General features: G+C 38.9%; 1 pseudogene; it reads left to right on the forward strand.

The window, feature by feature from the left end:
• LOC123946053 overlaps positions 1 to 21196 on the forward strand; it is a 97694-nt pseudogene that overhangs the window by 59262 nt on the left and 17236 nt on the right.

Below are 21196 nucleotides of genomic sequence, written 5' to 3' on the forward strand. Positions count from 1 at the left end.
GACCAAACTGTAAGGTGTTTATAGAGACTGCAGCCCATCTATCATCCTTGAGAGGACTTAGAGCACAAAGTACTAAGAAAAGTTGAACAATGTATGTGGAGTAAGGCCACACTATGGCTTTGATTTCAGTGATGTGCTTCATGATCTTGGTATGGACAGAACTCACACAGGCTGATAAAGTAAAATGACAGGCCCATCTGAAAAAAAAATGTAAACTTTATGTTAGAATTAACATCTAATATAATTGTTAATGCCTTGGAAAAACAGATGTTAAGTCAATAGGCTCCGGTTTTCTTTGTGCTTTTTCTTCAAGCTTTTTCTCTTCTCTTCGGGGGAATTTTTCACTCTAATACTTTAAGACCAAGTGCCATTTTAAAACTTAGAACTCTGGGGGCTCAGTCAGGGGACCATGCGACTTGATGTCAGGATGCTGAGTTCAAGCCCCCTGTTGGGTGTAGTGATTACTAAAAATAAGCAAACTTTGAAAATAAAATCAAATAGAAGTTAGAAGTGTGGAATTGTAAGGGCCTGGTTGGCCAGAGAGAGCCATTTCCTTGTGGGCTTGGGTTGACCCTGCCCCTCCCAGAGGAACTTGCTTGCAGGCCCTGGATATGGGGGCGGGCCAGGTTGGATGGAGACATCCAATCAGCGGGGTGCACATATATTTGCTGTGGTGAATTGGGATTCAATTGGCCACCCCTATTGCTGACCCAGGGTGACTGTGCAGTTTTCCTTGTGTGTTGCATTCTCATTGGCCATCTGTGTGTGGGCCGGGCTCAAGCACCTCTATAAAGGTTAGTCTGTGAGGCGGGGGGAGGGGGGGTAGTAATAGTCTTTGGGGTAGTAGTGGTAGCGTGGTAGTCGTCGGGAGCATGGTCCTTGGGACCAGCATCCTTGGGAGCATTGTAATCGTCAGGAGCAGAGCGTCATGAACCTCGCGGGGGAGCGGCCTCGCCGCCTCCCTCGCTGGGGAGCGGCCTGGCCTGGCCTCGCCTCTCCCAGCATCAGGGGAGCAGCCTGGCCTCGGCTCGCCTCGCCTTGCCAGGTAAGGGGAGCAGCCTGGCCTCACCTCGCCTTGCCTCGCCTGGTAAGGGGAGCGGCTGGGCCTCGCCTCGCCGCCTCGCGGGGTAAGGGGAGCGGCCTGGCCTGGCCTGGCCTCGCTTCGCCTCGCCTGGTAATGGGAACCGCCTCGCCGGGTAAGGGGAACCTCCAGAGTCGGTGTCCTGGTTGTCATCGCCTCTTTGTAAGAGAGGGCCCCCACTGGTTGGTTTGATTTTCGATGCTTGGAAGTAAAGCTTTGCTTGACTTTCACTTTGTGTTGGTTTTTGTCCTTTGATCACGGACCCTAACAGAATGATTACTATTAAAGAAAGCTTTATAAAAGGTAACAGGGCCTTGGCAAAACCTCAAGATTATGTGCTGAAAATTTAAAGGGCCACAGAGATTTCTAAGTCACAAAAATCAGTAAAATGAATTTTATATAAATTAGATGACAATATTAGTGTTGAGAATAAAAAACAATTGCCATTTAGTTTTGGTCTGAGGGTAACAGGGAATAGTGATGACTGCAGCCTGTGAAGGGAACTTGTGGTTGCTTTTGCTCCAGGCTATTGCTACCATTCAGGATGTGGAACCTGTGTTGATTTTTTTTTTTTCCTAGCATTTGAAGAGGGACTGTAATGATTGATTTTTTATGTAAATGTTTTTATTTCCTTAAACGGTAGCAGTTGAAACAATATTTTAACCAATTGTGTTATGTTCAAAATACCTCTACTGCTTTCTATCTCCGCTTTAGACTTAACTCACTGCCTTAAGTCAATGGAAGTTAAATATACAAGAAAGATGGCTATTATTTATCTTTTATGGGCTGAGCAGTGAGGATGAGACCTAGGAATTGAAATCACAAAAACACACAAGAGAAAACCAAAAACTTAACAAAATAACAAAAATTGGCAAAAAAACACACTTCAGAAAAGCTTGGTATGCTTTGAAATCACTTAATAATTATTCTGATTCTTACTCTCCTTTTCATTTTATGCATCTCCGAGATTCCATTCATCATGGTTTTGGTTTTTCCTTCATCTTCTGTCCATTTTCACTAGTGGCTCTCTAACCACCTATTAACCATCCTTAAAATCTTGTGCCTTGTATGTGGTTAGATTACCGATTACATGCTGATCCTTCATAAATTCTTGCCCCTGAGAAGTCCTGAAGAGCACAGTTCTGTCATGCTGCCTTTTAACACATTGAGGTCAAACAGAAGACACTAAATAATGTTTTAATTATCCTCAAATCCTGGAGAAGTTTCAGCCAAGGAAGTTTAAAAAGTATGGTTGTATGGTGAAAAATGATCTTCTTCTAGATGTTGGTGATGTTAATTTTGAAATAATAGTTGTTTTGAGAAAGAATAAAACATCTTTTTGTGGGAAATTGAGTACATATTAACAGGCTCTCAACAAATAGGACGTAATAAATCCTTTTGGTTCTGAATCATGAAAAAACACCAACATTCCAAGATTTTTTCCTCTGGAGATTGACATACTGTTTGGTATCCCTGTGATCTTTTTAGGCATCTATCTGAGTAACCCAGGGTGACATGTATTTTCCTTTAATGGTTTGTAGAGAGATAGATGCCCAAGAGGGTTAGTCTTCAGTGCTACTGAACGAGTGACAAGTGATTTATTATTCTCTGTTTTTGGAGCTTTGTATGGGTGGAATGTTGTCATGGTAGTCTAGGGACAAACTAATATCTGTTCCAAAAGATGAAAACATGCTGCCCATACATTTTCTGTAGCGTTATATAGTCTGATGGAGGACAGACATGCAAACTCCAAGTATTTTATAATTGTTGTTCATCGTGTCTGAGTTGAAACTACACAACAAAGGGAGCTTTAAAAAATCTGCTTTGTTTGAAAGGAACTTTAAATTCTGCCTAATAATTTTATAAAAATGTGGTGGACTTTTTACTTATAATCTAACAAAATCATTGAAATAAGATATATGGAGAAATATGGGACATTGCTTAAAACCCAGGAAGCCAGAAAAAATTTTTATCATGTAGCCCAGAGATGTTGATAATGCAGAAGCTTTTAGTCTCAAATTTGTGAATTTCCTTAATAATGCTATAGGTATTTTGGGATTGTATATACCAGGGGCGCTCAACTGCACCACTGTGGGGGTGCTGAGTCATGGCAATGTGGAGAGACATTTTTGGTGGTTGCAACTGGGATGGTAGTTGCTGTTAGCATCTAGTCAGTGCAGGCCATGAAACACTTAAACATCCTACATGTACAGGACAAACCCCACAACCAACATTTTTCTGACACAAGTGTCCAGAGTGTTAATATTGAGGTACCCTGGTATATGATGATGAAAAAGAAAAGCGATTGTATGATATTCTTATATTCTAAGTTGCTGATGATTAGCTGTATTCTAATAGCTGGGAAGATAATACACGAGGGGAATTAATACTACACAGTCTGGTGGTCTTTAGAAACAAAGACCCTCTAGTGAAGAAAATATTTTTTACTTATACCACTAAAGTTATTGAGTGCTTACCAAGTGCCAGGCATTGTTGGGAGACACGGGGGAAACCCAAGTGAACAAAACAGGTAGACTGCCTTCACAGAGCTCTGGTATAAAGGTGGGGGACTAGTAAACAAATACATAAAATGGGACATGGAGGAGCAGGTAGTGCCATGGGGTAGATAAAGTAGAGTAATGGGGTAGGTAGGTAATGATGGGGGGTGGGAAAGGGAACACTTAGACTGGATGGCCATGAAAGACCTGAAGCTTAGGAGTGAGTGACAGTAGGAGGCAGCCAGATGAAGAGGGTTTTAGGCTGAGGAAGCAGGTTGTGAAAAGGTGCCAAGGTGGAAGTAGGCGTGGCTTGTTGGGGAGGCACAGAGAGGTGGCTGTGGTTGGGCAGTGGCCCAGAATGGGGAAGCTGGGATGAGACAGAATATGAGAGGATGGAGGGGCCAGATCATGCTCATTTCTTTTTTAGGTTGAGAATATTCCATCGTTTGGATGTATTTATCCATTCACTTACTGAAGGACATCTTGATTGCTTCCCACTTTTGTCATTAATGAATAGAGCTGCTGTGAACTTGCAGGTGCAGGTTTTGTTATGGATAAATTTTCAGCTCATTTAGGTAACTTCTAAGGAACACGATCGCTGAATTGGCATGGTGAGAACATTTATGGTAAGAATATGCCAAACTGTTTCCCAAAGTGGCTGTATCAGTTTGCATTCCCACCAGCAATGAGTGAGTGTTTCTGATTATTCCCCATCCTGCCAGCCTTTGGCACTCTGAGTATTTTGGATTTTCTCCTTTCTGATAGGTGTGTAGTATCTCATTGTTCTTTTAATTTGTAGCTGCCTAATGACACAAGATTTGAACACCTTTTCATACGCTTATTTGCCTTGAGTATATCTTCGGTGAGGTGTCTGTTCAGTTCTGCCCATTTTTAAATTTCATTGTTGAGTTTCTTATTGTTGAATTTTACTTTGTACATTTTGGACTATGATTCTTTATCACATGTGTCATATAATTCTTAGGGAAATACTTTCTGGTTTGTGGCTTGTCTTCTCATTCTCTTGTCATCACAGAGGAAAAGTTTTTAATTTTAATGATGTCTGTATTGTCAATTTTTTTTTTCATGGATCACGCCTTTGGTGTTACATCTAAAAAAGTCATCACCATATCATCACCTAGAAATTTCCCCCTATGTTAATTCTAGGCACTTTAGGGTTTTGTATTTTATATTTGGGTCTGATCCATTTTGAGCTAATTCTTCTGAAGGATGTAAGGTCTGTGTCTAGATTTTTTTTTCTAATCTTTTTACATGTAGATGTCCAGTTGTTCCCAGCACTGTTTGTTAGAAAGACTATCCTTTCTCCATTGTATAGCATAGCCTTTGCTCCTTTGTCAAAGCTTAGTTGACTATATTTGTGTGAGTCTGTTTCTGGGCTCTCTGTTGTATTTCATTTATCTATTTGTTCTTTAACCAATTCCATACTGTTTTGATTATGGCTTTATATTAAGCCTTGAAATCCAGTAGTGTCAGTCTTGTGACTTTTTCCTTATTTTTTTTTAGTACTGTTTTGACTATTCTGAGTCTTTCATTCTCCATATAAACTTATAATCGTTTTGTTGATATCCACCAAAGAACTTGCTAGAATTTTGATTAAAGTTGTGTTAAATCAGGTTGGGAAGAACTAGCATCTTGACATTATCGAGTCTTCCTATCCATTAATGTGGACTGCCTCTCTCCATTTATTTAGTCTCTTTTGGTATATTTTTATCAGAGTTTTGTGGCTTTCCTCCTGTTGTACATATTTTGTTAGATTTATACCTAAGTATTTCATTTTTGGAGGTGCTAATGTAAATGGTATTGTGTTTTTAATTTCAATTCCATTTGTTCATTGCTGGCACAGAGGAAAGTGAGTGAATTTTGTATATTAACCACGTATCCTGCAACTTTGCTATAATTGCTTCTAAGTTCCAGGAGGTTTTTTGTCGATTCTTTTGCATTTCCCACACTGACAATCATATCGTTTGTGAACAAAGACAGTTTTATTTTTCCTTTCCAACCTATAAGCCTTTTACTTCCCTTTTTGTCTTACTGTATTAACTAGGAAATGGAAGACAATGCTGAAAAGGAGTGGTGACAGGATTTGCCTTGGTCCTGATTGTAATGGGAAATTTTCTAGTTTCTCACCATTATATATGATGTTAGCTGTAGGGTTTTTTTAAAAGATTTTTTTTTTAATAATGTTGAGGACATTCCCTTGTATTCTTAGTTTACTGAGTATTTGTCATGAGTGGGTGTTGGAATTGTCAAATGCTTTTTTCTTCATCTTTTGATCACATCGTATGATTTTCCTTTTTAGATCGGTAATGAGATGGATTTCATTAACTGATTTTAGAAAGTTGAACCAGCTTTGCATACCTATGGTAAATTCCCCTTGGTTGTGGAGTACAATTGTTTTTAGACATTTTTGGCTTTTACTTGTTAATATTTTGCTTAGAACTTTTTTCTTTTCTTTTTTTTTTAAGATTTTATTTATTTATTTGACAGACAGAGATCACAAGTAGGCAGAGAAGCAGGCAGAGAGAGGGGAGGAAGCAGGCTCCCTGCTGAGCAGAGAGCCCTATGCGAGGCTTGATCCCAGGACCCTGAGATCAGGACCTGAGCTGAAGGCAGAGGCTTTAACCCACTGAGCCACCCAGGCGCCCCTGCTTAGAACTTTTGTAAAGATTGTATTTATTTATTTTACAGATAGAGATCACAAGTAGGCAGAGGCAGGCAGAGAGAGAGGAGGCAACAGGCTCGCCACTGAGCAGAGAGCCTATGCTGGGCTTGATCCCAGGACCCTGAGATCAGGACCTGAGCCTAAGGCAGAGGCTTTAACCCACCGAGCCACCCAGGCGCCCCACTTAGAACTTTTATACTTATAAGAGATATTGGTCTGTTATTTTCTTGTGAAGTCTTTGGTTTTGGTATTAGGATGATGCTGGCCTCATAAAACAAGTTAGGAAATGTTTCTTCTACTCCTGTTTTCTGAAAGAGATTGTAGAGACTTGGTATAATTTAAATGTTTGGTAACATTTAATAATAATTTTTTTCAATTGTGTGTAGATATGTTATTATTACAGTAAGTTCATTGCTCAGTTTTAGCACCTAGCTTCTAGTACGCTGAATATGTTTATTATGTTTATTGCATATTGTCTGCCTCCTCCCACTAGAATAAGAGCAGAAATTCTTGACTATTTTGTTTATTGATATGTTTTATATACCTAAAACAGTGGCTCTCAACTGGTGCTTTGCAGGTTTTTGGCGTTTTGCAAAAATCCTTTTGGAGAATATGTAAGGTCAAAGCTATTCTCGTGGTAATACTAAGACTTCTAAGACTTCGTTTGCTTCCCCCCCACCCCCCTGACCCGCTACTGTGCTGTTGCTTACACTGGTGGGGGAAAATCAGTCATGTGTAAAACTGCTGATGTTTTAGTGTGAATCCAGCAGTGGCACCAAACTCTACTAGTAGCCACGACATACTTCCTGGTCCTCACTCATGAGGGAGTGACAAGGGGATACCAATTTCACTTAAAGCTGTAAAAATTATGAGTTTTATTAAGTCCTGACTCTTGAGCATGTGTCTTTTTAATATTCTGTGTGATGAAATGGGAAGTATACCTAGTACTTCTGCTCATACTCAAAAATATGGTTGTCTCCAGGGACTAGAATTTGTGGTTGAGTTGCTATGGAACATTATATTTACTTGAAATAACAACTGTGAGATAAACTATGTTTCAGTTTCCTGGCATTCAGGCATTTGGCAGATAGTTTTTTTTCAAAAAGGATGAAGTAAGCTTGTCACCTCAAGGAAAACAACTGATAGTATTTGCTGATGATGATAAATTCAAGTTTGCAAGTGAATTTTGAGTTTTGGAAAATTTATATCTATGAGCTCGATACTTTCCTCATACTTACAGATTTTTCTAATGAGTTGGATACTGATACTAACTATTGTGATGTGGGTTTTCTTTGATATTAAATAACAAAATGTGTTAATATCTTGAAGATATGTTTAACTCCCAGTGAATCATTGCTAAAATACCTTATAGCATCAAGCACATGTAATAGATCTCTTCAAACTGCAGATAGATCAGTTGGTGTTAATGCAACAGAGTGTGGAGAGTTCACTGATATGGTTGGTTTCAGATTAAAAATCATGACTACCCTTTAAGAAATGACCTGAGGTATGGTGTTGTATTAAAGAAGAATATCCACAACTATCTGAAAATGCTATAGCAATGAACATGTCTGTGTGACTTTTAAGAGTGATCTGCTGTGCATGCCTGACGGAAAGAGTGGGGAGGACAAAAAATAAGTTGAAGGAGATACATTTTTCATTATTCATTATTTCATTATTTTCATTATTCAATATTTCAATATTTCATTATTCATTATTCATAATTTTTCATTAGATTTTGGTGTTTTGTACTTCGCAAGACTTAGAAATTTAGGAAATTTTGACTCCTAACTGTTTACCACAGAACATTGAGATCGTGGTGGATAAATTTAGTTCATATATACATGATCACTTTTGGTCTTGCCCCCAAATTCTTTTTTTTTTTTAAAGATTTTATTTATTTATTTGACAGAGAGAGATCACAAGTAGACAGAGGGGCAGGCAGAGAGAGAGAGAGAAGCAGACTCGCCGCTGAGCAGAGAGCCCGATGCAGGACTCGATTCCAGGACCCTAAGATCATGACCTGAGCCGAAGGCAGCAGCTTAACCCACTGAGCCACCCAGGCGCCCCTTGCCCCCAAATTCTGAAGGATATATTCCCAGGGAGAAACCACTGTGAACCAGGGTTTCACCTTTTACAACTAAACAATTACTCTCAGGAGTTACTGGGTTTTTAAACTCTGGTTTCCTATAAAAAATTTAGTTCTAATCAACACCCTGTTATTTTATTAACCTAATGTTGCCTTCACAATATCTTTTTTTTTTTGTTTTTTTCATGCAGGTTTTCTTACACTGAATGAACCAGTGTGCTGCATCAAAAATTGATCAAAATGTAACAGAAGAAACAGTGAAGGTGAGAAGAGGCACAGTCTGCCCTCAACCCAAGCACACATTCCCTTTTAGTTAAAATTTCTTCTGTGGGATGTTACTCTAGGCTCTTGAGCTTCTCCTCAGTTCCACTATAAGTTCTGTGCCAGTCACTTGTGTGGACGACCCTGAGATAAAGGGAAAGAGGTTTTGGGAAAAGAAACAGAGTGATGAGGACGTAGAGGCGTAGAAGACATGGAACAATTTTTTGCCGAGGCCTTTGGGCAGTTTGAAAAGAGGAAGAAAAACAAACACATGACCAAGAACCTCAGTGTCTGTGAGCAGGGGGGAACAGAGCCCTAAGTAGGAGCATTGCCTGAGGTGGCTTAGGAAGCAAGATGTGGACAAATGTGACTTCAATCTTTGATCACCAAAGAGTAAATGATTTGGGTGGTTCCGTGGTGCAGAAAATGTCTGCATAATGTCTTCAACTCAGAAACACATGTATAAGCCTTTCCTTTTAGGAAAGGAAAATGATGAAGAGTTTTGTAAAGGGGGAGGAGGTACATGAAAATTAATTACACTACTGTTATTATTCATTTAAGCTGCCTAAATTATTATTGATTATTTATTTTTGGTGCTGATTTGCTGTTTTATTTTACAAAAAAAAAAAAAAAAATTCCCAAGGATTTTTATAGGCTCTTCTATTTTTTTTATAAATTAAAAATGAACTTTCAAATTCTCTTACCATGGGAGCATTTTAGTTTGTGTGCTTTTGGTCCCAAGCAATAGACACTTATTATTCAAACAAGTTGAAGACACATCAGCTCTCATTTGGGGACTCCAGACAGAAGAGAAGGTTCAGGACCTGTGACTCAGGGAGGTGGATAAGATTGCCAGGTTCTGTCTAGCTCTTCACTTTCATCCAGGTTATCTGCTTTGCCCCAGGGCTGGCTCTTCTCATCCCTGCAAAATGACCTTGTAGCTGTCCAAGCTATCACTTCCAGACACAGCACCTTTCCAGAGGGGAAGCTGTCCATTCCAGGATGCTGTTCCAGAGACCAAAGAAGCCTTTGCCCCCAAAAGCCTGCCAGCAAATCTGCCTGCACTATGTTACCTGCTGCCCATTCTCACTAATGGGTTGGGGACTGTCACGCTTGGATTTAGTTATTCGGGCTTTTCCTGAGAGCCAGGAATGGGTTCCTGGTTCCCAGAGCTGTGTAGGAGTAGAAAGGATGTCCAGACAAAATTGGTCCTCTGCCCTCTGCGTGGGTAGAAAGGATAAGCATGCCCTGAAATTTTCAGCTTGCAAAGAGAATACTATCCTCTCATGGACTTTTTTTTTGACCTGCTTCACTATTGCACTTATTATATTTATTTGTAGATGCTGTTCTCAAATATTGAAGATATCCTTGCTGTACCTAAGGAATTTTTAAAAGGCGTGGAAGAATGCCTGCATCCAGAACCTAACACTCAACAAGAAGTGGGAACCAGCTTTCTTCACTTTGTAAGATCAATTTCTGTTTATTTTAGAAGCTCTGCCCCATCCCCCAGATTTTAAGGTTTAGCTTTTGGCACAGTAGCATGTGAGAACTCAGTGTAGAAGTAAAATGTGACACCGAAAGTTTGGGGTCTTTTAAGGCCAATGAAATCTTCCACTGAGAGCCAGGAAAGGGGTGAGGTCCTCACATCATCCATTTTATTCAGTGAAGAACAAACAGCCTTTTCTTTTTTCCAGCAAGTTAGTTCTTGGCATCCTCTGTAGCTTTGAATCCTAATGAATATTCAGGCTGTTCATAATGAATGGATTTTTATGTTTCCCCCAAACATAGAGCATTTCCCTTTTGAGGGAGAAAATCCTTACTCTTACAATGGCCTGATGAGCCTTTTGTGAGTCAGAATGTTCCCTTGTTAATGGGCTGGTGACAAGCCTGCAGGTGAAGGAGCCCTGTCACTCTAGGTACACAGACGCAGGAGTCTCTTGTTTTTCAAGGGTAGTTTCTCAGAAGGTCGTACTGAGTGGTGCAGAAGAATAACCAGTCAGTCCTCCGTTGTTTCAAATTACACATCATGCTCCTGTAATCATTTTCGTCTCTTTGTTAAAAATGCAAAAGAGTATTTTGTCACAGAAGTCAATTTTTGTTTATTTTTATTTCTATTTAGCCTTTAGAAAGTTAACGGTATGTAATTTTTTTTTTAATTTTTTTTTAAGATTTTATTTATTTATTTGATAGACAGAGATCACAAGTAGGCAGAGAGGCAGGCAGAGAGAGAGGAGGAAGCAGGCTCCCTGCGGAGCAGAGAGCCCTATGCGGGGCTCGATCCCAGGACCCTGAGATCATGACCTGAGCCGAAGGCAGCAGCTTAATCCACTGAGCCACCCAGGCGCCCCCGGTATGTAATTTTTAGGTCTGTAATCCTGTCTGGAGTGGGCAAAGCTGCAAAAGTTCTTTTTATAATCAGGAAATATTTCATAAAGGTACTTAATATTAAATGGAGAGAGGCTCCTTGGCGCAGGAAGATCAAGCCGTACTTTCCTTGGGTATGACTGGAAACCACGCATGTTTGTGTCCACTTAATGCAGACTGTTCCTCTTCATGAATGAATTCACATCTTCTGCCAGCTGGAGCATCTGCTGCCTTAGTCCAGGGCCTCACATGGGAATCTTGCACTCTGACATCCATTTCCTCAGTAACACACTATGAATCTGTCATCCATGAATTTAGCTAAACTATTTCTGAAGCGTATTTCCTTTTGGGTCATACCATCTCTTGAAATAAGTAACTCAAAATATAAGTAACTCAAAATATTTTTTGCTGGCTATATAAAATAGCACTCAGTGTTGCTTTCCAAATGTATGTCATGGAAATTCCAGAGGGTGTACTTCGGTTCTAATATTTGATCAATACATTTTCTGTGTCTTCCTCTTATTGGAGTTGCTTTGGTAGATACTAATCCTAGCCACTGAGAGAAAAATCTAATGACAGAAGGATGCTTAGAGGTCATGATGGTGAAATTACTCCCTTTTTGAATGTACCCCTTCTGTGGCAAATACGAAGGTTATTTATCTTGTTCCTACTTGATCTCTTTTAATGAAAGCTATAAACACTAGAAGATCTTTATGTTAATCCTGAATCTGCCTACCACTGCCCATTATGGATTGCCCTTGCAATGTCCACCCAGTGGTCTTAGTTTTGTGTTTTGGAGCTACACAGTGTTGTAAGTCCCATTACACTATGACAGCTGTCTGAAAGTAGCTACCATTTCCTTACTTTATTATACTAACAAATGATTCTACTTGAAATGACCTCTCATACTTTGTCACAGAGAGTCTCATATTTGGAGACTCTAAGTCCATCATTATCTTAGTCACTTGTTGCTGACTATTCTCTTGTTTGTCCGTGTCCCTCCTAAACACAGCTGTCCAGATTGGTGCATGTGAACTGCAGGGTATTAGGTCCCTCTATTCCTGCATGATCAGGCACATGCTTTTCCCTGTTCCTAAAATGCTTTCTTCCCTCACCCTGCCTGGGAATGATGCATTCATCTCTCTGAACCTTGCTCAGATACTACTTTTTTTTTTTTTTTAAAGCTGTATCTGAACCGTCTCAGGAAAGCTAAGTACCCTCTTCTCTGTAATTTGCTACCATTTGGCTCATTTACTTAGTATTGCATACGTCATATTGGACTCTAGTTCGTATAACCTTTTTTCCTAGATTATTCTTCTTGAATCAGAGAAAATTGGTAAATGAAGTGTGCTTAGATACATACACAGAGTAGAGCTCCCAAAATATAGTAAACGCTTTGGACACATAAAATATGTTCACAAACATCACACAGGTTGATCTTTCCAAATAGGTATTACCATGACTCTAACTTATCCTTATTCAAATTCACAGAAAGACAAGTTTGGTATCTATGATGAATATTGTAGTAACCATGAGAAGGCACAGAAATTGCTTTTCGAACTTAACAAAATAAGAACAATCCGCACATTTCTTTTGGTAAGTATATATATGAGTGTTACCATACGCTGTGATTTGTTGCTAGGCTCTCTAAGGAACCAAGGACTAGCGTCAATGTGGTGCAAAAATTACTCATGGGACAATGCTTTAAATGTGTCCGGGCTAGGAGACTAAAGTCACAAAGGACTCTAATCGTAAGAAGGGAGAGTTGGCAGAAGCTCATGGATGGGAAAACACTGATAATGGCCTCTCCTGGCTGACTATGAATTGTTTGTGAGAACCTCAGATTCTTAGTGAGAGAAGACATTTATGCCAGAGTTCATCATCGCTTGTATATCCCTCAGCTCCCTAGGGTTTCATTTGCTTTTGCTAAGAGAGCTGTAAATGGGGCCATCACAGGAAGGAAGCGATTCGTGGGTATAGTAGAAAAGAAATTTCAAGATTGAACTTTCTCCTGCATAAGTTCCTTACTCACTTTCCACAGAAAGAATAAGAATATATGTTATTTTAAAGATTTTATTTATTTATTTGACAGACAGAGATCACAAGTAGGCAGAGAGGCAGGCAGAGAGAGAGGGAGAAGCAGGCTCCCTGCTAAGCAGAGAGCTGGATACGGGGCTTGATCCCAGAACCCTGGGATCATGACCTGAGCCGAAGGCAGAGGCTTTAACCCACTGAGCCACCCAGGTCCCAAGAATATATGTTTTATTTCTTTAGGATAGCACAGAGAAATGCATATTTTGGTAGTAATTTGGACAATTTAATTGCCCGTAAGGACCACATTGTAAGTGTACAATTCAATACTATTTAGCCAATTGTGGAGTGGAGGAACCATCCCCACTATCCAGTTATAGAGATTTCTAGCACCCTGAAAAGTCCCTCATGCCTGCTCATGGCTCATCTCTACAACCCCTGTAAACTCTAGGCTATCAATTGATTTACTTTCAATCTCTGTAGTTTGCCTTTTCTGGATAGTTCTTATAAATGGAATGGTTCAATGTAATATTTTACACCTGGTTTCTTCTACTGAGTTAATGTTTTGAGGTTCATCTCCATTGTAACATGTATCCATATGCCATTCATTTTTATTGCCGGATAGTATTCGTTGTATGGCTATACCATATTTTATTTATCCATTTGCCGGTGTATGGACTTTGGCTCAGCAAGCAAGTATGATTAATGATGGGCCTTGAAGATCTTTTCAGAGAGAGGTATTAGTATAGAAAAAGTCAGGAAATGTCCAGTTTGAACTGTTTTATCAACGATGGTGAGATGAACATTCATGTACAAGTCTTTGGATATTTTCATTCTCTTGGATGGATGCTAAGAGTGGAATTGCTAGGTCATAGTAAGTGTATATTTAAGAAACTGCCAAAATGACTGTGCCATATACACCAGCAATGTACGTTTGCAGTTTCTTTATATTTTTGCAAACACATGGTATTACCAGTTGCAATTATAGCTGGGTTAGTGGATGTGTAGTTTATCTCAAGATGATATTTATTTGCATTTCTCTCATGACCATTGATACCAGGCATGCTTTCAATGTTCTTATTAGACATTCATATATCCTGTTGGTGAAATGCTTATTCAAATCTTTTGTTCCATTTTTAAATTGAGATGTTTATCTTATATTGAGCTATAAGTGTTCTTTATTTTGGAACACATCTTCTGTATCTGACATATAATTTGTGAATATTTCCACTCAGTGTGGTTTGTTTAAAAATGTTATCTTTTGGACATCAGAATTCTTACATTTTGTTGAAGTAGGATTTATTAAATTTTTTCCATATGAACATATTTTCATTTTATTTAAGAAGTCTGTATTCAGGGGCGCCTGGGTGGCTCAGTGGTTTAAGCCGCTGCCTTCAGCTCAGGTCATGATCGCAGGGTCCTGGGATCGAGTCCCGCATCGGGCTCTCTGCTCGGCGGGGAGCCTGCTTCCCTCTCACTCTCTCTGCCTGCCTCTCTGCCTACTTGTATCTCTCTCTGTCAAATAAATAAATAAAATCTTTAAAAAAAAAAAAAAGAATTCTGTATTCAGGTTTTATACTTACTTTGTTAATTTTTTCCCCAAGTATTTTGCTCTTTTTGATGCTGCTGTGATCGGAATGATTTTTTCTTTTCTTTTTTAAAATTTTTTATTTATTTCTTATTTTTTTTTATAAACATAGAATGTATTTTTATCCCCAGGGGTACAGGTCTGTAAATCGCCAGGTTCATACACTTCACAGCACTCACCATAGCACATACCCTCCCCAATGTCCATAAGCCCACTCCCCCTCTCCCAAGCCCCCTCCCCCAGCAAACCTCAGGTTTTTTTTGTGAGATTAAGAGTCACTTATGGTTTGTCTCCCTCCCAATCCCATCTCGTTTCATTTATTCTTCTCCTATCCCCTAGCCCCCCATGTTGCATCTCCACGTCCTCATATCAGGGAGATCATATGATAGTTGTCTTTCTCTGATTGACTTATTTCACTAAGCGGAATGATCTTAATATCATTTTTTGGACTGTTCATTGCTACCATATAAGCATTTGACTTTTATTTATTTTTGTTTATTGTATATTCTTATATCATGTGCTTTAAATTCATGTATTAGTTCTAGGAGTTTTTTTGGTAGACTCTTTAGGACACTTTACATATCGAATGAAGTCATCTGAGAGTAGACAGTTATATTACTTCCTTTTCAATATAGATGTCTTTTTTCCCCCCTGGGTTTTGCACTGGTTAGAACCAGTTTACTATTGAATAGAAGTGATAAGAACAGACATGCCTGCCTTGTTTCTGATCTTGGGGGAAATCAATCAGTTTTTCATCATGAAGTGTGAAGTTTACTGTTGTCACAGATGTCCTCTCCCAGTTGAAGAAGTTCCACTATATTCATAGTTTGTCAAGAGTTTTTATTGGGACCTTTTTGCTTTTTCCGACGTAGGTGTTTAAAGCTATGATTTTGTCCTACACACTGCATTAGTTTTATTCCATAAAATTTTACATGTGTTTTCAGTTTCATTCAGTTATTGAAAAGGTCTCGTTTCCTTCGTAATATCTGTCTATTCTTTATTTAGAGTTTGTCTTGGAAGGCAGTTCTGCATGGGACTGTGTCCCTGCACATTTTCGGAGCGGAGGAACTGACTGCTTTTGTTCTGGCTGATCTTTAAAGGATGTTTATATCACGATATAAAGGATGTTTATATCAGAAGGTAGAGATATTCTCTTCCTCCTAAGTGGCGGGCAGTCACGCCTGCTGCCCTCATGAAAGATGCATGGTTCTTAGCTTCAGGTCTCCTTTCCTGGTATCCATGTGCATGGGCCACCTGGTCTTTCTTGTGTTGCGATTTGGGAACTGAGCCTTGGCAAACTGGCCCCAAAATAATGATACTCTGGCTACTGCTATTGCTTTCAGGGGAAAAAAAAAGTCCTGTAGCTCTGGCCTAGGAGTTTTATGTGTTCTTCCAGCATCCAGAAATCTCTGGCCGGTTGACTTTTGAGCTTGTCAGTAGGGTAAAATCTTAGAATGATGAGTTTTAACATTCCGTTATTTTATTTCCCAAGGTTGGAATTTTCCAGATTTCTTCCTGTAGTTGACTTTTTAAATTTAATTCCATTTTGGTCAGAGAACATAATTAAATCACTTAAATCTTTTTAAATTCATTAAGACATTTTTATGGTTTAGCATATGGTCTGTCCTGGAGTTTTTTGTTTTTTGTTTGTTTGTTTTTTTCCCCCTCTCTGTATGCTCCATGTGTGCTTAAAAACTATGCATATTCTGTAACTGTTGGGTGGAATGTTCTATAAATGTTAGGTCAGTTTTGTTCATAGTGTTGTTCTTCTCTTCTTTCTCTTTTCCTCTAGGTGTTCTGTCAGTTATTGAGGGTAGGATATTGAAATCTATAGATATAATTGTTAAATTGTCTGTCTTGCCTTTCAATTATGTCAGTTTTGTTTTATATGTTTTGGGGCTCTGTTGTTAAATATATATTCATTGAAAGTGCTTGTATTTGTATTTCTATTGATCATAAAATGTTTTTCTTTGTCCCTAGGGATATTTCTTTTCTTAAAGTCTGTTTTGGCTGATATTATTATAGCCATGACACTTCTTGTACTGTTTGTGTATCTTTTTCCAGTATTTTCCTTACAAACTATTTAGGTCTTTGAATCTAAAACATGTCTCTAGGAGACAGTATATAGTTGGATCTTGCCTTTTTTTTTTATTTTACTTTATTTAAATTCAGTTAGCCAACTACAGTACATCATTATGGATCTTGATTTTTTTATCCAGCCTGATCATCTCTGACTTTTGATTGGACTGTTCCATTCATTGATCTTTAACTGAATTATTGGTATTGTTGTATTGACAGGTACCATTTTATTGTTTTTTCTGTATGTGTTTTTGTTGTTACCCCTCTGTTCCTCCCTTACCTTCCTTAGTGTACTGTTTTATTTCCTCTGTTGATTTTTTTGAACTATTTTTTTGGGGGGGTGATTGCTCTAAGAACATTATTCATCTTAATTTATCAAGTCTATTTCCTGAAGTTGGTTGTTGTTTTTTGTTTGTGTTGTTCTGTTTTGTCTTTTTGTAACTTTCCTGGACTTGATTTAAGAACCTGTGACTCTTGTATGTGCAACTGCTCTCTCTACTCAATTTTTTGTTTTTTAATTTAGCCTCTCTTTTTAGGGGTCACTCCAGTAACTGCTTAACTTAGTTCTGTCGGTGGTTTGTCAGAGGTGACCAAACATCGTTAATCATCTTGTCTATGGATCTATGTGTTACTTTAGGGGGGTGGGGGAGACATTCAGAGAGTAGGCAGTTTTCAAGTCAGATCTAGGTTTTTCTTTCCATGGGGACACCGCTTCCCCCTTGGGTCTTTTTTACAGATGCACAGCCTGATATCTGCTCCAAAGAGGGCTATAATCTCAGGCCAAGGGAATTGTGGGCATTCTCCATTTTTCTTATATAGTGTGCTAACTTTATTGACAACGCCCTCAGGAGTGAGATATTTACTTTCTGCAGCCCCACCTGAAAGCAGGTTTTCAGGGTCTATCACTATGTCAGGGCCCCTGTGATGCGGCCACTGCAGGAGAGCCACTGTGGAAGCACCATTTTGATAGGGCCACTGTGCAGGGCGAGCTGAGGAGGGCGGAAGCACGGGGAGGCAGGGGGAAGGTGGGAGAAGCTCTTGTGAGAATGCTATAGACTCCCACCTTTCTTACCAGAAATTTCCGCAGTTTTTCATGGAAAAAACACTTCTCTGTTTTTTTGTTTGACTTTAGTTGATTTCCAGAGCCCTGAAGTTGATATTTTCGACAATTTTGCTGAGGTTACAGTTGTTTTTTTTAGGAAGAGGATTTACTAATCCCTTTTCTCTGCCACAGCCAGAAGAGGCTTCTATGCCACTAAAATTTTAGAGCTTTTTAGGAGGTGTTAAAGCTTCATTGTCTTAGTGAATCCAGTCTGTTCTCAGCACAGTTGACTCTTTGATCCCCTTGATCTAGTTTATTGACTGAATTGTGTCAAGCCATGCCAGTCAAGTCCAAAGTGTGTTGGTTTTTAGATGATCCTGCAGCATAGTCTGGTAGGAAACCTGGCTTTTATAATACCTGCTCTGGTACTAAGTGATCTCTAATTACCTGAATGACTTTAAGAAATTGATTTTATCGCTGGTGTCATTTTCCATCTCCATAAAATGGGGGATAATAACAGTCACCCTTGGGAAGACAGGTAAGAGTACAGATTTGGTGGTGGTATTATTTGGGTACTTGGGTATGCTGGCACAGTTTTCATCATCATGGAGATCTGTGGGAGCTCATTTAGAAGATATTCTTTGTAGACACATGGAGAGCGAGTTGGCTTTCATAAGCCAGTCTAAAGTGACAACCCACCTCTGCTATTATGAAGACAGTTCATGATCTGTACAGTCCTCTTAGACAAGGAAATAACAGTGTGTTAAGCAGTCATGAATTTCTTAGGGTACCTCAACGCGGGGCTAGGGAAAGGGGTGGCTGTGTTTATAAGGGGCGCTAACGTATGTAAGGATGCTGAAACATCACTGAAAATACAGTGAGATGTACATAGTTGTGTTTCATACGGTTCCTCTGGGGACAACACCATGTGGGGTTGGAAAAAATATTTTGATAAACTGATTGCAATGGGGGGATGAAGCCCTCAAAGAGCATGCTTGAGTCAGAACACTTCTTTGCTCCCCTGTCTTCTAAAGTGTCTGGGTGAAGTTAAAGTCATGATGTTAGTTTTGCTGACTCAAATACACTTGGCTAAAGCCAAGTTGCTCACGACATTTGGGGCTGGGGGGCAGATACTGCTACCCCCAGTCTTTTCATTTTCATCCTTTCCTGCTCAGCTCTTGGTCTCTCTTCTCAGTGAATGTAGGACAGTAGTCTCATCCCTTGTAAAATGCTGGTATAAAGGTTGCTAAATTATCAGTATGATATCTGAGGAGCCCTTTTCTCCATTTATTACATATTTATCGACTACTTTCTTTTTGCCAGTCCCTCTGATAGGCATTGTAGGAAAAGGATTTGGCACAAGTTTCTAATCTTTTTCTTTTTTAAATTGATACTTAAATTATAAAATAAAGACCAGATGCTTCAGAGGATATAGGCTTTTTTTTTTTTAATCAGAGTTGATTTTCCTTCCATTTCATGTTATTCTGATTGCTGCTTTTGAGATTTCTCCGTTCATCTTGCCTCTCTGGTGATCATACCTGACCTCCTTCTCAGAGACTGACTGGCCATTGTCACTGGTGGGGTATTATAGCTAAAAGTGACTGAGCAATCACTTGGTTAAAACATGACAGTTTTATAGGCAGGAAAACTAGCATTCTGAAATCAACCCAAAGTTACATCACTAGTCAGTGGTGAGGATGTATAGAACGCGGTTGTCTTCAGGCCCTGCTCTTTACAACACAGCACAACACCACAATTCAGCTACAACACAACTCCTTTTATAAGCAGGATTGATCTGTGTATCTTTTTGTCTGTTATTTATTTATCCATCAGTCCATTCATCCACCCATCTGTCCATCCATCCATCCATCCACCTACCCATCATTTATTCCTCCATCTCTATCCTATTTCTTTTTCCTCAGACTTTAGAGGATAGTACATAAAAATTAATTTTAAAGGTATGTATTTAAAACTTATTTTGGTTTCTATAACTAACGTGATACGAAAATACTTCTCTTTGTCTTCTGTCAATGTTCTTTGTGATTTCACAGGCTCATCTCAGAGAAAGAAGGTATAAAGACAGGCTTTCAAAAGATTTTAGCAGAAAATTTTATGATAGAAGAAAATTTCATGGCTCCAGCTTTAAAAAATTGCGATTAATTATTTTTATTTCCACTGCAGAACTGCATGCTACTTGGAGGACGGAAGAATACAGATGTTCCCCTGGAAGGATATTTAGTAACACCAATACAAAGAATTTGCAAATACCCTCTCCTTTTGAAGGTATTTTATGTGTTTATTTCACTGTAGTATTTTCCTTGTATCTGCATATTTTGCTGCATATTTTGCTTTAAAATGTTTTTCTTTTAAATAATCTGATTTTCTAAAAAAAGGGCAGATTATACTTACTAGGGAAAATAGCTATTTCATCACATATATATGGATTAGGAAACAAATCTTTTAGGAAAAGAGACTTTTTAGTGCTCTTTGTAGAAAACTTATCCGTTTGAGTTTCATTTAGAGTAAATGCATTAGTTTCAAGATAGATCCCATTAAATACCTTATGACAAGTTTATATTGCATATTGTCTACAGGGTTCGTTATCTTAAGTAAATCTACTATTGTTGTATTTTTTGACTTCCCCTTACACTGGTCTCCTCTTGATGCTAATGAACTTAAAGTGAAAGTTACCTAATTTCACAGTTTGGTTTTTGAATCAGTATTCAGGGAATGTTGTGGGTCACATGGGACAATAAATGGTAGGATGTAGAACGACCGTGCTAAGCAAATACTGCCTGTGGACGCATTAATAGTCATAGGCCATTGTCTCATTACAATGACTAAAAGTGTTACTGTGAAATACACATTTTAATGTGCTAATTCTGCTTGTACTGTAAGAATATGTGAATAGATTAGAATAGCAATTCTGGAAATGGTGCTTCTTGGAACTAGAACAGCAGTTTGGGTTGGCGGTTGAGCACAGGAACTCTGAGTTCAGATCCTAAGTATTCTGCTTACTATGACTGAACACATAACCTAACTTCTTTTTTTTTTTTAAGATTTTATTTTTATTTATTTGACAGACAGAGATCACAAGTAGGCAGAGAGGCTGGCAGAGAGAGAGAGAGAGGGAAGCAGGCTCCCCGCTGAGCAGAGAGCCGGATGCGGGGCTGGATCCCAGGCCTCTGGGATCATGATCTGAGCCGAAGACAGAGGCTTTAACCCACTGAGCCACCCAGGTGCCCCCACATAATCTAACTTCTTAAAGCCTTGGGTTTTTATTAATGAAGCAGAAAAAATGATGATGAAATTGTAGCGTATGTCTGCAAGGATGTGTATAATGGATGTGTATGTCTGTGTATGTGTGTATATACATATATACATACACACATATGGAAAATGTATTACATAAAAATAGTAATTCAACTTTTATGCAAATCATTTAGCACAGTATGTACTCCGTATATGTTAGTTATTATGTAC

This window comes from Meles meles, chromosome 1 (genome assembly GCF_922984935.1).
Source record: "Meles meles chromosome 1, mMelMel3.1 paternal haplotype, whole genome shotgun sequence".
NCBI classification, from domain to species: Eukaryota; Metazoa; Chordata; class Mammalia; order Carnivora; family Mustelidae; genus Meles; species Meles meles.